Source organism: the organism of the source record quoted next, unplaced genomic scaffold (assembly GCF_019419815.1).
Source record: "Pyrus x bretschneideri cultivar Hongxiangsu unplaced genomic scaffold, Pyrus_bretschneideri_v1 Contig12, whole genome shotgun sequence".
NCBI lineage: Eukaryota > Viridiplantae > Streptophyta > Magnoliopsida > Rosales > Rosaceae > Pyrus > Pyrus x bretschneideri.
The window spans coordinates 9,076,914-9,091,916 of NW_025999413.1; the positions used below are offsets into that span (position 1 = coordinate 9,076,914).

Sequence of the window (15,003 nt, forward strand, 5' to 3'; positions counted from 1 at the left end):
TCGGACTAAGTTTGTGATCCGTCCCAGAAAATTTAACATGCCTTTCTGAATGTTGAATACCACAAGGATTTGATTGACTATCACTTTGCATGCCGCAATAAGTGGAGTTCTGCCCACAAACATCATGATTCTTGAGAATGCTGTGAACGGCAAACACTGGTTTTTTATGCTTTGGAAACGATTTGTATGTTTGAACGACTTTTCGCTTCTTTGCAGATAAACATTTGATATTTGGTGTCCTTGCAGAATCCCAAATATCCGGTGCAAACTTCTTATTCAGCTTTTTGGCATAATTGGCTGCACTTTGCAATTTAAGTTTGCAAGAATGGTCCTGATTCATACAAGAAAGTCATTACACCGTCGCATTCAAATTCTTAAAACAAAACAAGAAAATTTACATAAATCTATATCGTTGGTTCAGTAAAACTTTGTATTGATCATAGTTAATAAGCATTAGAAAATATTTTATTTAGCTACAATATCAGTATGTATTAATTGGATTAAAAGCACTCTTAAGTGCAAAGGGAATTTCTAAATCAACAGGTATTCTAGACTGCCAAATCATAAGCTCACTTAAAGCTATTGATTTTCCGACAATCCATTGTACTATCTATGATGAATAGACCAATAGTATGTCCTTCTGTCAAAAAAGAAAAGAAAAAAAAAAGAAATTCCAGCAGAAATATACTAGCGTAATGTGAAAAACACTTTTTGCATCCTTTTTGCATAAATGCCAATACCATAACAAGAAGAAGATAAATAAAACACCCCAGCCGAAGTTTGTGCTTAGCAACAGTTAATACTTACTCTCTCAGACCAAAAACTTTAATATTCAACTGCCGATTGATAGTTTCCATCAAATAGATCCATCACCCGATTACAACTTGAAGTCATTCTACCGAAATATTGAAGTCATCCAGATAAAGCAGTCCCGGGATTTAGCTGCATTGCAAGTAAGATGAAATTTATCCTACTTCGTAACAAAGGCTTGTAACTTGTCTGATCACATATATACCTCTCTATCTTGTCCAAACAATTTAGCTGATTCAAGAAACATCTATTATAGCTTATTAGATCATATTGCAACTAATACAGCTTCCCCGAGATTGCTCTTGTCCAAACAATTTGTCTCTCAATCGAAACATTCACATTAAACCTTTTAATGAACATAGCTCATTCATGAAAGATCGGCTCAGATTCTCCATGCTTCTCTTGAAAGAGTCTGTTTAACTAAAGGATTTAGGGTAAGAGAATGATTGTAGGAACCAATGACATCGCACAGCTAGGTAAGACTTCATGTGTGATTGTTTCAGACCGCAAGATCAAAGTGACCATTGTTGCTTCAATTTTAGAATTCTTAGATAGTTATTATTCTGCAGAAAGGAATCCATCGTCTTTATCCTTGAATAATTAGTCCAACCTTGCGTAGTACTGAAATATCATTCTTTAATATGTCTATCATTTTTTTGAACTATCAGCCATGCCACAAAGATTGTTCAGACCAACAAGTTAAAGGCATGATATACAAGGACAAACACCCATTCAATCTCTCTTTCTTAACTGAATCCATGATTTCAAGACACAATATCCAGCCAAAAAGCTAACATGTGCAGAATAAACTCCACTTGACCAGATATCATCCATACGATAAAGATGTTTCACCTTTCGACTCACATTCTTGTGATGATATGATGACAGAAGAATGAAAATCACCAGGCATGCATTATCTCCAAGCTCTTCCTTCACTTAATGGAATTATCCTTCCAAACGATTTCTAAAATATCCCACTACCACTAGACATAAAATGCCATCCTGAAGGCATACAAGTCTAGCATTCATAATTCCACTAATCTACGACATTCAGATAAATTGAATCAAATACCACTGCTCATTTGATCGCTGATTCAATGTATGATCGATTATATCCTCAATGCATGTGATCCAATTACAAACCAGCATATGGATCTAGCATATAATTGCTTGACCAAACCCCGACTGAATAGCTGGAGTAAGATCCCAAAACAGTCCTCCATAACTGCTGCAAGCATTCAAACACCATACATATACACAGTGATACATATACTGAAATCTCTTGTTTCAGAAGTTGATCATGTGGACCCGAATAGTCTTAACTTCCCAGTACTGATATATAGCTAGCAAGTCTTGGCCATTCATAGTCTTCCAAACCATATCAGACCAAAAAGCAGACAAGATCCATTATTCTAGATATTCCAAGGTCAAGGATATCTAATTAATCCCCAAAGCCAATCAGAAGATCCAAATTTAATCAAGGACAGACACAAATAATGCACTGCCAATCTCTTGCAACAACCAAGATCACACAAATTAAAAAACAGTACTACTGCATGCCCATCCGTATCACATGATTTCCCGATGATCAGAAACCCGTTCACCATACGTATAAAGTTATTAATTTCATCAGCAACCATCTTTGTAAAACTTCGTAAGTGGATATATAGCTAGTAGTGCTTTCAAAAATTATTACCACATTTTAATAAGCAACATAATTATACAGACGCCCACTTCTTTCTAAATCTAATATCCAGTCAATCTAATCTGATCGAAATCGGAGCATATTTTCTTCCCAAAGAGATTAGTACTCAAACAGTGTGTGTCTGTGCGTGTGGGGGGGAACATCATCATTAGTGTAGCTAGGATTATATACTTGCTAAACCAAGGACAAAGAAAATCGTCCACCCTATAAAATCCCTTTTTTGCTGAATCCGTACCGTACAGCTGGATCACCACCCTCTCCCCTCCATAACCCGATAAATTTTTTTGGACAATCCATAACCCCGTAAGAACACATAAAACACAAGGTACAATCACAACAAACGCACTCGCTCCCCTCAAACTAATTCCATAGTTTTCTCCCAGCTTTTTTACCAGTATAATTTTATGCACAAAGTAATCAAACTAACACTACAGTAATCAACTTCAACAACAATCTTATTATATAATCATAAAAACACACACACAACCCAACTGTTTAATCAATATTTTGTGGTATGAAAGTTGATCACATACCTTGTTTGCAATTAACCCATCATTCTTCATCATCTTAATAATCTTCTTCTTCTTGAACTTGTTGCTGTTGTTCTCCTCCTCCAATAACATAACCCTTTTTTCCTTTTTCCTTTTCTTTACTTTCTTTGTTGCCTTTAAAACACTGCCACTCTCACCCAACACCTTACAATTATCATCTCCATCAACGTCATCTCTTTCACAAAGATCTTTTTCATGCGTTTGAATCTGCGGCGCCACCGCGAATATTTCCGCAATAGATCTCTTCTTGGGAGCTTTCGATTTTGCCTTCCTCATCTGCCTCCTCCGCTCCTCCCTCGACGCAAGACAACCATCGATATGGGCGTTCACACCGTTCACGGTAGCCGCCTCAAAATCTTTACAAACTGGACAAACCAACGACGATAAGTCGTCGTCAGACGATTTCAGGGTCTCCTCGCTCTCAGCCGCACCATCACCATCAGCAGCAACAACCTCGTCAAGTCGTTGTTCGACAGCAGTGAATTTGATGTCGTTTCTGGGGATATCTGAGCTTTCTTTGTTGACAAGAGTTAGTACCTCTTGGTTTTTGTTGGATCTTTTCAAGCGGTGGAGCTCGTGGGACCACCAGTTGAACTTGGTCACGGTCATCGGAGGAAGCAACGCCGCCGCTTCTGCTTCCTTTTTCTTCTTCGTATCTTCGTCGTCGTGGTTGTGCGCAACCGCGAAGGGATAACATTTCAGCACGTCCACGGTTCGCATCTTCGCCGCATATTCTCTACAAAAACACAAGAACAAATTTTTAAGAGCGGCAAAAAATAAAGCAAAGAAAAGTTGCTAAATTTGAGGTAGCAAGCAAGCTTACCGGATGGAGAAGCCATCAAACGCAACAGCCATGGTCGTTTTGATTGGAAGAAGATGTTCTTTGAAGGAGAACAAGAAGGGGAAATGAGGAGAAGGGTTGTAGGTAGAAGCTATAGAGAATCAATAGCTTTAGAGGATAGAGATAGAGAGAGAAAGGAAGAGAGAGGAGAGAAAGCTGGATATATTGTTTTCTCTCCTGCTTTCACTTTTCTTTCGGTTTGTGCGTGTAATGGATTATTATTTTTTATTTTTCCCGCTCGAGAGAGGGAAGGACTGAAGGAAAAGCGCGGACAGCAGCAGGCAGACTGAAGACTGAAAACTGAAGAGCAGTAGTGTACTACTCATGGGCCGAAGAGGTCGTGGTATTTCTCTGTCTACTATATCTCTCTCTCTCTCTCTCTCTCGAGCAGGAGCACTTTGCTTTGCTTCCCCCTTATTTATGACTGACAGAGACCTGACAGACCCCTACCCAAAATGCTAAAGTGACCCAAGATAATTATGAGAGATTTTTAAATGTGATCGATATACGGGATGATATATTATGTATTATTATTTAAATAATATAATATATTATTAAAAAATTAATAACTTAAAAAATAAAATTTTTCATCACTTTTAAAAAAACACGTAATGTACTATCTATGTCTTACCACAATAAAAAATTTCTCTTCAACTACAATCTCTCTATGTCACCCCCATCCCCCACACACTGACCTATATTTATATTTAGTTTATATTCTCTTTTTAATATATATATACTATCGAGAAATGTTCTCCTGATCATGTTAACATCAAATCTAAAAATGAATGAAAAAATGGGTGATGCTATAAACACATTTATTTGTCTTTACACATTTTTTTTAGTTTTTAAATATTAGATCAAATAAATTTAAAAAATATCAAAAAAATAAAAATTAATAAAGTGAATGTAGAAGGTAAAAATAGGTAAGTTGATCGCACAACTTAATAAAATAAGATTTATATGTTGGCTTGATCTCTTCACCCTCAATTTTCTTTATATAAAACTTGTCATTGGTCATCATATTATTTAAATATGATATAGTATTATAGTCTGATAATATTCTTTTTTATTTATAAGTGAGAAGTTTTAGGTTTAAATTTAGTAGATAGCGAATTCGATACTAAATTAGATTGTTCATTATACGGCATAGCCGAACTCCTTCTCCTTTTAGTGTAAACTATATCATTCTACTCATAAAAAAAAAAAAATCCTATTATTTAAATAGAAAAGTTTTTTTTTTAACAAACGATATTATCTACACTAAGGAAAGACGGTGACCTTAGTCTCATAATGAGCTAGCAATAATGTAGTTTAAATTCGCTTTTGACGAGAATCGAACATAAGACCTCTAACTTACAAGTGAAGAGGAATACCACTAAACCGTAGTACTAAGTGGTAATAGAAAAGTTCATTTTAATTCTTCAAAAAAATGAGTTTTAGACTATAACCTTGTGTAAATTAAAATCCAATTTTCTCGTCCCTAATGTATTTAATCACCTCATTTGTTAATTATATTTTGATATTTTATTTCTCTTTTTCTTCCTATTTTTAATGTATTAATTTCATTTAAATTTAATTTCCATTTCATTCATAATAATATATTTGATGTCTACATTTAGGTAAACTAATTTTTTTTATAATAAATTTGGATACAATTTGTATGTTCTTTATTTAGGTACATTAATTCATTTGGTATATTTCGGTATATCCATCGATACAAATATATAGGTATATTAATTCTAATATAATGCATTTCAATATGTATATTTTGGTACACACATTTCGGTATTGACATTTAGGTACATTAATTCAATATAATATATTCCAGTACATACATTTCAGTTCGTACATTTTGTTACATACATGTTGGTATTGACATTTTGTTACATACATTTTGGTATTAACATATACACATGGAACACTATGTGGACTCATTGCTCAACATAATTAGGGTGAGCAATAAATTTGTTGACATAGTAAGATAGTTGTGATATAAGTTGTAAATATATAGTAAGAGTAAACTGCCGGTTTCCTTCCTGAATTTTCATTTGACTTTCGATTTCCCTGCTAAACTTTTCAATTGGAAAATTAAGGACTTAAACTAATTTTTTTAGCCAATTTCCCCCTGCTGTTAGTTTTTCATTAATTCCATCCAAATTTTTGTTAAATGGAAGGATGTGCACAACATGTGAAGGTAGTTTGGTCGCTTTGTTCTTTAAAATAATTGAAAACCCTAGATTTCTAAAATGTCAACCTATGCAAATTTGTGTGATTCTATAGCTTTTGTGCCTGAAGGTCTAGCGAAGTGACACTTTTGTCTTCAAAGCAGAGTCACATGGTGTGCATTTGATAAGAGTTAACATTAATTTGGATGGAATATATGGAAAACTAGCAGTAAGGGAGAAATTGGCCCAAAAAATTAGTTTAAGTCCTTGATTTTCCTATTGAGAATTTTTAGGGGGAAATCGAAACCTAAGTGAAAGTTTAGAAGGGGGATCGGCAGTTTGGCCTATATAATAATGATAGGTAACTTATTTGCTTATGTTTATGTGAAATTAGAAATTTATTTGGATGCTTTAAACTAGATGCGTTTTTGTCTAGTAAATAAGAGTTGTAAGGGCCTATCTCTAAAGAATTTTATATATTACTTATAAAAATAAAGAACATTTTGGTATTATGTGGAAAGTTAGTATGATATTGTTAAGTGAAATAAATTACTTATGATAGTATGTGATTGACATGCTGATATAGTGCATTGTATTTAAACTATGCGTGCATTTACCATTAATATCTAAACCCTAAATTTGAACCTTAACTTTATCATTATGTTTCCTAACAAAAAAAAAAATGGCATTGTGTGTTAAATTCATAACATGCGTGAATTCGTTACACTACTTGTTACTATATATAAGTGCTCACCTGATTAACAAATTAATACAACACTAATTATTTGTTTGGGTATACTTCACAAAGTAATTCTATGATCCGAGCGTTCATTTTTTGGGTCCTCATTTAGAGATTATGCATGCTAGCAAAAAGTTACTAAAATAAAAAATTATTGTTTACCCCATTAGTCATTATTGTGAACATTTCATTGTTTGTCAACAACAAAGTTTGTAACATATATGTCTGTAATCACTAATTATGTTCAAGCCCTAAATTTTGAAGTAATAGTTTTTTAATTATTTTTTCAAGTAGAAGGGATTAAATGGATTGGTTATAATAGATTAGGTTAAATTTCGTTTATGACTAATTCATCTTCTACCTTTAACTTAAATAAAATTTAAAAATAGACATTCTTCAATCCAGCCTAATCCTAAATACCAAATTTGACAGCCCGTCCCTAAAAATTATGGTTTTTATAATTTTAATATTTGAAATTACTGAATTTCCCTATGGGCAAAGCGTGATTTTCGAGGACGTATGTGATTCTCGTATATTTTGTCATGTTTCTTGACATATTCGGATAGAGCTTGGTCTTACGGACGCGTAGGCACAAGTAGAAGTGAATCTGAAGTTACAGTTAAAGTTTTATTGAGTTACGAACCCAAAAGTATTTGGAATGAATCACTATTTTAATTATCTTACACTATATTTTTATTATTACTAAAGGATTTATATGCCATTGGTGGGTGTGGCTGGGAAAAAGGAGGAAAACAGAAAAGAAAGAAAATGTGGGAAGAATAAGAGGGAACAGGAGAAGAAAAAATAAAAGAGGGAGTTGGACAAATAGGGAGAGGAGAGAGGGTAGGATGGCCCAATCAGAAACGAAAGAAAGGAGGGGAAATGAGAGAAGATGAAGGGGGGAGACACGGGTTGGTCCGTGCAAACCTTCGAACCCGACCTGTTCCGACAAATTTCCGGCCATTTTCCGCCATTCTTCCGGTGAACCATGTCACCTAACCACTGGGAAAACATTCGCATTGTTCCCTCTACCTATTACACCTAAAATTGAAGATGTTTGGCTTTGATTTCATAGAATCCAAACCGTAAGGGGCGACGGCACCGTGACTCCAATCCACCAAACTTGAAATGTTTTCATGCAATTAACACCACCAATAGACTTCCCTTGAGGCCTAGAACAATGTCCAATCCTTGGTTGGAGTGTCGGAGTCGAATTGATGACGAATCAAGAACACCCATTTCAAGGGTTTCCGGCGGGTTCGAGGCAAATTGGACTTAGTCACAAGTATAAGGTTTGCTCTACTCTTTGAGATCTTCATTTTTGTAATTTTTGAGAATTTTTAGAAATAGTTGAGTTTTCCGGCGAGCAGGGGCGGCCGATCTCCACCCGCAGCGGCGCACGGCCAAGAAGCCGACATTGTGTTTTTATGCTAACCTGTTATTCTAATTATGCTTTTGAGACCTAATTGCTATGGTTTGAATTCTGAATATGTGAACTACAAATGGTTTGATCCCTATTTAGGGTACGCATGTAGTTTAACGAGACTTTAGATGCAACCATACAATATTTGAGACAAAAGCCTTGTTTGGGAAATTAAGCAATATGAAGGAATTGGTGAAAATGTGAGTTTTAACTTTATGATTTGTTGGTTAAATGTGGTCATAAAACAATGTGTAAGGAATTGAGAAATTGAAGTAAGGAATCGTAAGTATTGATAGTTAGTTAAGCTAGTGTTTAGTTGGGCTTGTCGCTGATAATTATTCCCGAAAATAAATAGTTCGGGAGTAGGGCGTTATAGATTGTGCATTTTACGCCACATTGTATGCATATGTGTGTGTGTATTTGAAAGCACTACGATATGGTTAAGTTTTGGATTGCATCATGGCATTTTCATAGGTATATTGTTGCGCATAATTATTGTGAATGTTTTGAAGTACGAAGGTGAACACAGGACGCACAGGTAAGTTTAGGTGAGTATATGTTATGAAATGTGAGATGCATGGTTATGATTACATTTTGTTTGAAATGATTGAGTTATGGCATGACTATATTTATGTTTTAAGCAACTCCGACGCTGTCGTACAGGTTGCAATGATAGGCAACTCCAATATTGTCGTACAGGTTGCTTGTGAATCATACAGGTCACTATAGGTGACTCTGACTTACGTGCTAGCATTGATTAATGAGATATGGGTGAGTCGTACAGGTCACTATAGGTGACTCCGACTTACGTGCTAGCATTGATTGATGAGATATGGGTGAGTCATACAGGTCACTATAGGTGACTCCAACTTACGTGCTAGCATGAATTATTAAGCACTTGATTATTTATATTGTTGATGAGATGTTGTATCATGGTATACTTCTGGATTTACTGATAGTATACAATTGATTTCATCCTTATACGTAGAATGATTTTCTGGGAAATTATACAGGTTTTACGGCGAGGGGTTATTACTTTTGATAAGTGAATGGTTTTTGAAAAGCTTTGTTTTCGCCCACTCACATTTTCTATTTTGCACCCCTCAAGGTTGTAGTAGTAAAGTTTCCGTATCGACCAGGATTCGTGGCACTTCCCAATACAAGTGGCTTCCTATGATGGTATAATCGTTATTTTACCATACTATACTCTACTTATACTTTGTATCACGTGTGTATGGGTCCATACCCGCTCACCGTCACTTCTAGGTTTAAATTTAGTCATAGTTTACACATTATCACACTTTATGGCTTCATCACCTTCCAAGTGTAGGCCAGCACAGCTTGATTCGGAGTCCTAATGGACATTCCGGGTCGGGGTGTGTCACCAAAGCGTGGCATATAGTGTTATATGTTATGTTTTTTATTGAATATGTTGAGTGTGGTGAGACTTCAATAAAAAATTTGCACGACACTAGTTGCTCAGTTGATTAAGAACATTAATTTTCTCTCTCAAGATTCTGATTTCAATTTCCTGCTCATATGAAAAATAGAAATAAGAGGATATCATTTTAATTAACAATGAGTCTTACAAATCCTTTTCATTGTAACTCTTTGGACGGTGTGATAAGAGTCTAAAAGAATAAGGAAAATGTTAACCATTGCTATTAAAAAAGTAGTGCACACCACCTCCACCACCCATATTCGATTATTCTTGGAGCCATATGCAACAAGGATTCTGCTACATACGCAGGCAAAAGCAAAACTCAACGCAACACACGTTGAAAGGCATCGCGTGAACATACGACTGTACTTAAGTTGGTCACTAATTAAGCGCTAAGTTAATTTGTTCATTCTAATTTTATTTTCTGTTTTTACTTTTTGGTTTGCAAAGGGGGCCAACATAAACAATTAATTTCAATTTTCTTGTCAATACCTTTGGGACACCCTTGGCCATAAGTTAATAAGTACATATATGTAAGTGACATATGGACCACGATTACCTAAGTACAATTTTGAACCTCATAATATTTCAAATAGTTAAAGAACACTGATTTTTGGTACTACAGGTGTCTTAAGTACGATTTTTGTAAATGACGAGTTTGATACTAATTTATTTTGACTAACTCAGTCTATAATAACTTGACTCTAAGTTAACAATATTTACTTCCCACCTGATATTTTAAGTTCATATTTTCTCTCCTTTAACATCACTTAGTTAAAAAACAACTTATAGTAGTTATGAGACAAGTCCCCTTGGACGTGAATTAACTTCTGTTAGCTGTGTGGACCTTTAGACCTTGAGGTGAAGGCCAGGCACTACTCAATTTACATCACCCTCCCCCTTAACAATATGTATGGACCACATTTGCATACAAGTTTATTTAAGTCTAGCCACATCGACGGTATACTGGTCCCCTAGACTTCAAAAATTTGTAACTTCTAGCTATTTATACCAAGAAAAAATTATTAATTATAACTTTCAGCTTCTTATATAGTTAGCTAGTTTCATCTTCTACTAGTTAGATGAAAGTTTTAAAAGATGTTAGGTGCTAAGTAGATCAAAGTTCTATATAACTTTTAGTTTTTTTTTTTTTATAGAAGACCGAGTTAGATTGGTCATGCAGCACTCCACATGTTAACATATCTTTATATATAGGGAACTCTATTTTCTTTGACGTACCAAATAATGCATGCATGTTCAAAGTGATATTCACAACTTTTTTTTCTCCATTATACCTCTTCTTCTTCTTCTTCTTCTTGTTTTAGTTGTTTTTTTTTTTTTTTTTTTTTTTTTTTTGATATCACTTAAATGTCATGCATTCATACAGTGGTGGAAATACACCGATATCTAAAGGCCCTCAAGTTATATTTATGCACCACTATATATATTGGGAAGTGTTATTAACACTTCAAAAATCTCATTCTACACTCCTCACAAGTGTATTTTTCTTTTCAAATATAGAAAGTTTGGAATGTAGAATGAGATTTTTGAAGTGTCAATAACAATTTCCTATATATTATAGTATATATATTTGGTGAGTAGATCAACTACCCCCATTCACGTCCTTTGTAGCATAATTTAATTGGCACACCTTGAGAATCTTGTTGCTACCTACAACCAAGAAAAGGAATAAGCATGTTAGATATTGTCACACGAGTCAAGAGCTACACGATGTAGAAATATGTGCAAGTTAAATTTAGAAGATGAATGAGAATTTCAAGAGTTTAGGATTTATTGGCACATTCCCATGGTTGGAGGCTGTCGGATCATGCAATGGCATGGACCTCTCACGTGTCCTCTCAGAGCTTGGAGACGATATCACCATCATCTTCAGATCTAGCAGAACATTCAAGTCCGGGTCTCAATATGTCTACAACACCATGGACATTCCCTAATCATCTTAAATAAGCATGACTCTGCCAATAACCTATAAAGAACGTTCCAAGCCCTAGCTCGAGCTTAACTAAGAGAATCCAGGTCTGAATAGTATGAACGTGATCCTCATATCTTATTCGAGAACTACACCGCTTGAGAGTAATATCCACTCATGGATTCTCAAGATACACCTCAAAATGGATATAAGCATCGGTCATTCTAAACCCTAGAGCTGAGATACAAATTAACTTTATAACTCTTTCCCTGAGTTCATTCAACAATACCAATCGAACACTAACTTGGGTGTCGGGGAATATATCTTGGACCGACAGCACAATGGTGCTCCTCAAAAGCTCTTCCTTGTTCGCAGGTTGTTCAAGTTCGCACCGGGAGTCTGCAAATTGTGTTCTAATAATTAGTACTATATCAATATTTTACATTAATAATGAGTTGAATAGTAGGGTTTTACCATTGCCAACAGAAGATGCATCATGCATGTATCTGTGACAAAGTTAATTCCAATATAAGGCACGGGAATAAAGTGAGTAAATGGTTTCGACTTGTTGGATAGTCATTGGAAGTACGATTAAAGATATGAGAGGTTGCAAGCAAACAATGATGATGACCTTTGATATTTTTATACCCCATTTTTAATCCACGTATGCTTATGCTGTTATGCATGGAAGCATGCATGGTAATGTAAAATGTTCATGCATACATGGGTAAAATACTCATGCATGCACGGAGATGTATGTTCATGCAACCATGTATGATGGACATGTATGCATTCGAGGGGGACTAGGATTCTCTTCCCTCATCTTTTCATCCCCTTCCATCCTCTACTCGCACATTCTTTTATTTTATCTTTTTCTTGCCATAAAAAATTAATATAAGATGTTGACGTAGTTTAACCATAATCATTCAAATATGAGGAGAAAAAAGAAAAAAAAAAAAAAAAAAAAAAAAAAGAAGAAAATCCTACTTCATTCAAGATTCAAGGGACGATGGAGACAGGGCGCTCCGCTCCACTGAGGGAGGTGTCATAGGCCCCAGCTACCAGAAACATGTGTCCCATGGATAAAGACACAAATTGTGCCAGACATTAAAATACAAGAGTAAATAAATACTGTTCGCTTGCCTACTGAACAAAATGAGAAAAATACAAACAGCACAGCGTGTAATATAGTTTGAAACAACAACAGAGTGCAATTAGGGGTAATTCGGGTCAGGATCCCGAACTGAAAAGCACAAACCAAATTCCGAACCAACTCCTTTTGGGACGGGATTCCAAAAATTTAAACCGGAATTTCGATATTCTTCAAAAAATATTAAAATGTTAGTGCTTGCTATTTGGTTACGCTTTGGAAAACTAAAGATGCTTAAAAAAATAAAGATACACAAACAATACCCATTTGAGAAAAATACAAAATTAAAGCATGAAAACACAAAAAGCAATGAAATTTATACAAACAAAATTTTAAAAAAGCAAATAGTACACAGAATTAATCAAACCTGAAGGCCAGAAATCTACAGAGATGGAATGGGGCAGCGACTGAGGCAATTGTGGAAGGAGAGTAGGTGCTGCTGCGGCTGGGCGGAGGAGCCAAGGCGGGTAACGGGGGCTAAGCGCGCCTTGGGAAAGGGAACATTGAAGGAAGCCATTGGAGGCTGTTGTGAAGCAAACCTCGATTTTAGGTGGACGGAGAAGATGAGTCGATCGAGAGAGAGACAGAGTGAGATTGTAGGAGTGGAGAGATTTTTCAATATGACCGGTACACGAATGGTACATTATGTGTCATTATATAAATGGTAAGATATGTGTGCTAAAAAGTTAATAACTTAAAAAATAAAATTTTTCACAACTCCTATTAAAACACGTAGTATGCCACTAATGTTTTTGTCACAACTAAAAATTTCTCGTGGGAGTGGGATGACTCAATCAAACGAGGTCGAAAGAGTTAAGGTAATGAATGGACGGTTGAGATTATATCTCAAACATATCCAACTGGCCACATAAGTCTTAGACCTAATTTAAAATTAAATATAAAAAATTATGTTTTGGTTTGGGATTATCGAAGAAAACATATGGGATCTCTATTCCCGTATCGAACTTTTTGAAAACAGCTAGAGATTTTCGGTTCGGTTCGAAATTTTCAGTATGTTTTTTTCCACCCCTAAGAATGATAAATGAGGTACTATATTTTTCAACCACCCCCTCCCAATTCATATGACAAACAGGTGTCAGATCTGTTATACTATTTTCAGTATTGCAAAAATATCAACGGAAGTGATAAGGTTGTGTAGTATATATGTATCAATGTTTAATATCCATCCGTATATACTATATGATATATTTATATAATTTTTTCTGTTTTCAAAAGAAGGCAACGAACTAATTAATTAGCTCATCTATATAAGTTTTTCCATTTTTAATATGCAATGTTTCTACGTGCATAGGTGTGATCATTTCATTTTTCTTTATTTGGATACATAATAAGTATATTGTTCATAATTGGTTCTCATTTCTTTTGTTTACTCGTGTTTTTTAGAAATTTATCTAGGGGCATGAGCTATAAACAGTAATTGTTATCTACGAGATCAAATCTTCTGCATCTAGAAATCAATCAGGCCACTAGATGAAAGACATTGGATAATTGGATAGAAGCCCTAACTGGCTCCGTCCTTCTCGGAGGAGATTCTTTTTTAGAGCCTCAGAAATTCATCGGGCTCTAAAATAAACTATATCTATCGTTTTAAAATATGCATATAAGAGCAAGTCCACCCTAACAAATCCCTTTTGCAATTGGGTGATTTAATACCCCTACTCCAACAAAAATAGAGGAGAATTCTCTACCTTCCTATTCTTACACTCTTTCATCCCCTCCTCTTAAACATTGTTTTTTATCTTATTATTTCTATAAAAAATTAATATAAAATATTAACGTAACTTAACCCATAATCGTTCAAATATAAAAATATGAAAAGATCGATAGATAAAAAGGATAGAGAACCCTCCAACAAAAAAAATTGTTCCAGCCGACCCAAATCCTTCATGGTATTCGGTGGGCCCAACTCCCCCAAACTCAGCAATCGGGCCATTCTTGCCCGCCTCTATACATCATGCTGACGTCCATGACAAAAAAACTTGCAGGCGAGGGTGCAACGACAAGAGGCGGTGGTCGAGGGAGGAGTCCGCCTTCTCTGTAGTCGAGAAATTCGGCTTAGAAGATGAAGTGGAGGAACGGACGGAGAGAAAGAAGGACGACGCGAGTCGAGGGACAGAGACGGACCAAGGAATGGACGGACGGAAAGAAAGGAACAAGAAAAAGGAGAGGGGGGGAACGGACGGAGAGAGAGCTGCAACCAGCCTCGTGTACTAAGACCCGTCGC

General features: G+C 35.5%; 1 long non-coding RNA gene across 1 annotated transcript; it reads right to left on the reverse strand.

Annotated features, from left to right (window-relative positions):
• Positions 1 to 10,858: 10,858 nt before the first annotated feature.
• Positions 10,859 to 13,368, reverse strand: LOC125474154. Its single transcript, XR_007255822.1, has 2 exons — positions 13,126 to 13,368; positions 10,859 to 12,007 (listed from the first exon to the last, which is right to left on the reverse strand). It is a non-coding gene; the product is annotated as an uncharacterized LOC125474154 (long non-coding RNA).
• Between the last annotated feature and the right edge of the window lie 1,635 nt (positions 13,369 to 15,003).